General features: G+C 36.2%; 1 long non-coding RNA gene across 1 annotated transcript; it reads right to left on the bottom strand.

Moving 5' to 3' along the window:
• Nucleotides 1–902: 902 nt before the first annotated feature.
• Nucleotides 903–2,942, bottom strand: LOC106561344 (uncharacterized). Its single transcript, XR_001318780.2, has 3 exons — nucleotides 2,737–2,942; nucleotides 2,306–2,373; nucleotides 903–1,182 (listed from the first exon to the last, which is right to left on the bottom strand). It is a non-coding gene; the product is annotated as an uncharacterized lncRNA (long non-coding RNA).
• Between the last annotated feature and the right edge of the window lie 434 nt (nucleotides 2,943–3,376).

The following is a 3,376-nucleotide window of genomic DNA, read 5'->3' as shown; positions in this document are numbered from 1 at the left end:
ACTCTGGTTAATAACACTAACACTAGGGTTATTTTACACCACTGAGTGTTAATTTATCTCGTTACAGTGTTAATTTAACCCCTGGGTCAACACTAGAAATATAACACTGAAAAATCAACACTAGTTAATGCTGGCTAATTTGCTGTGTGCTATGAAACAGCTTCCATACATTTCAATAACATTTTAAGAATTCTCAAGAACCGTAGATTCACGTCAAGAACCCCATACTTAAGTCAAAGGTTCCTTATCGGGCAAGAGTTCTCCAAGGAACCTTAAGAGCTAAGAAAAAAATATTTAACAACATTCTTTTTTTTCAGTGTAGGGTCAAAGCCATCTATTTAGAGCTAAATGATGAGGACAAACCAGAACATCCGGGGCATTTGGGTGGTGATTTTCATATGTGAAATAAATGATGACATATTGGGGTGAGGGGGTAGAAGTAACGTATTTTGTGTCTTGGACGAGGTGAAGTCCAAACGCTCGGTAATGAGTTGAGGGAGATACATCTACTGCAAAGTGTTATTATTTGTTCAAATGTCACATATTCTGTTGAATGCAATATATCATCATTAATAGAGCAGCTATTCCATTTTCACCATATTAAAAAGGCACTTGATTACAGCAGTTACAATAAGAGTACCAATACCCACATTTGTGGTATATAACCTCAATTGGGTTCTTTAAACGGATCATTCATGATTGACATACAGTATATATTGCCTTCACATTCTCAATGTAAAATGTTTAATTGTTTTCAACAAAGCAGCAGACATGCAAAATGAAATCAGAGATAGAATAACTTTATTTTTCCTGTGAGGGAACTTCTTGTTTGGAGTGGTAGACCTACTAGACTACAAAAATAGTCTCATCAAACACTTTAGTGACCAGGTTGCACAAATGGATAGATTTAATAAAATGCTTTATAACGTAGAGATTAGAATGAACCAGAAATAACACATTTAGAACAAACAGGTTACATGTGGTTACAATGTGATTTCATTAAATTAAGTAGTTAAAATGTACTATAAATTCCATGAACAGAACAGTGTACGGTGATGAGGAAGAGAGAACTGGTTTCTGTCCAGCAGATGTCAGTGTAGGATAGGATCATCAGTTGAAAGTGCAGGGGGGAGATGACGTCAGGCTCTAGTTCTGACTGTTCCACTGAGGAATTTGATTGTTCTGTGAAAGACAAAGGTTACATTAAGGTTACAACTTTTATGTGTGAAACTGATACAGCCCCTAAAAACATATTTAAACGTCAACCATCGAATTCAAGTAAATATATCGGCTACACATCTTCTCCATTTTCTTTTTCTTTTTTCTTTTTTTATAATCAATCCTATCTTATGAAATCTTACATTTTACATTTACATTTTAGTCATTTAGCAGACGCTCTTATCCAGAGCGACTTACAGTAGTGAATGCATACTTTTCATACATTTTTTTTCTTTTTTTTTCGTACCTGATTTCATCATATCAAGGCCTCAGCCAGACAGTTTATTAATGAATATATTATGACCAGTACTCTCTTTCTATTTTCAAATTGATTCACTTAAATGGAATTGAAAGTTGGTTCCTGTTCTTTTTCTATATTGTTTTACATCAAATAGACAGATTCCTCCTAAATAGACAAAATCCTCCTCTCACATACATCAAATGCATTTTCTATAACTTCAAGGTCACTTTCAGAAAGCACCTGTCCAGAGCTATGGAACACCCCTATCAACACAGAACAGATTAACTTAAAGACAGAAAGACAGAGCACGTAGCCTATCCAACACACACACATTTGGCGTACCACCCTAAAAGATAGTATATGAGCACGTCGTAAGCCATAGCAACATGTGTAGAATTGCAAGAAATTAGCTAAAAAATGCAACCTTACCTCTCTGTCCCATGGCAAAATGTGTAGAATTGCAGGAAATTTGCTGTTCTCCTAAAATTTGCTGTTTTCCTGTGCGTGCAGTGCAGTACGTCACTGCATACACACACACCACACACGCACACATACACACTTTTCCAATTCAGAATTTAAAAAACCCAGAAAGAACAAGGTAAGGGTGATGGTGCCATGCTGTCTCCACAATATTCACAGTATTGTGTGGGCCCAAACATGGATTGTTTGAACTAGTGGAGGGCATACACTGTATGTAGCAGTGGTCTGCTGCCATCTTGATGATATTTGACATAACACATCTTATGAGAACCAAAGCCGTTCTCATGCTGTACCATGAGGTGTAAGAAACAAAAATCTTACAATCCAACCTCCATAATCATACAGTTGCATAAATCTGCTACTTACACGGCCTGGTTCCGCATGTGGTTATTGTACTCCACGGTAGGTGGATTGTTCTCTTCATCCTCAGGTAACTGGGGGCAGAAATCATCATCATCATCATCATAGAAACATTTTTATTAGAACTTCCAATATCATGTAAAAGAAGAGGTAAACATAGTTTCCACTGCCATTTCCTTCCTCAGCCTCTTCAAACCAAAGACCATTTAGACATAACAGTAAGCAACCCTTATTGGACTGGAGACAAGCTAATAGCTAAATACTGGTATTGACCATTCCATGTAGGACGTGACAATATGTGGGAAACACTATTGTTTAGGTGACAGGGGTGACTAAAACATACACTTCCCTTTAACAATGACATAAATCAGTTAAAACAAAAGGTGTACAATTATTTTGATTTAAATTCTCTCAACTAAAAAAAGCTAAGAAATTACCTTCAGAAAGATAGTTCCAAAATGGCTTTGCAGTCTTCATGATATTAATGCATTTAGTCTTTAATGATTTAGTACAGTATCACATCCCAGTAGATCTCATCATCAAAGCAGATGCCATCAAGACCATTCCCTCAGATAGGAAACTAGTCGGTTCTGTAACAGTTCGTTTTGGTTGTGAATCTTTAGTTTGGGCATGCCTGTTTGTAGTTTCCTTTTTGTATACAGTATACAGTATTTGTTTCCTTCACCATATGAACGTAATAATCCGCTTGTAGGCTAAAATAAGGTTACTGTCTCCCTGGGCACATGAACATTCAGCAACTGGTTGCTTACACTTACTTCTCACATTTATTCACAAATTCATCCAGGTTACAGAACCATTAGGCAAGCCTAGAACCCCTAGACTTAGAATGTAAAGTGTTAACCGTAGGCTGTCTAGTCAGTTCCGTAACAGTACAAATATCCATATTTGTGGTATATAACTTACATTGTTTAAAACTAATCTCAGTTTTTTAAACATAAGAATCATTCAAATACACAACTGAGTGACATACAGTTGTCTTCACATTCTCAGTGTAAAAGTTCTCATTGTTTTCAACAAAGCAGCAGACATGCAAAATGAAATCATAGATAGAATAAC

Source organism: Salmo salar, chromosome ssa10 (genome assembly GCF_905237065.1).
Source record: "Salmo salar chromosome ssa10, Ssal_v3.1, whole genome shotgun sequence".
Lineage (NCBI taxonomy): Eukaryota > Metazoa > Chordata > Actinopteri > Salmoniformes > Salmonidae > Salmo > Salmo salar.
The sequence above is the reverse complement of the archived record's forward strand: the minus strand, read 5'-3'. Positions and strand labels throughout refer to the sequence as shown.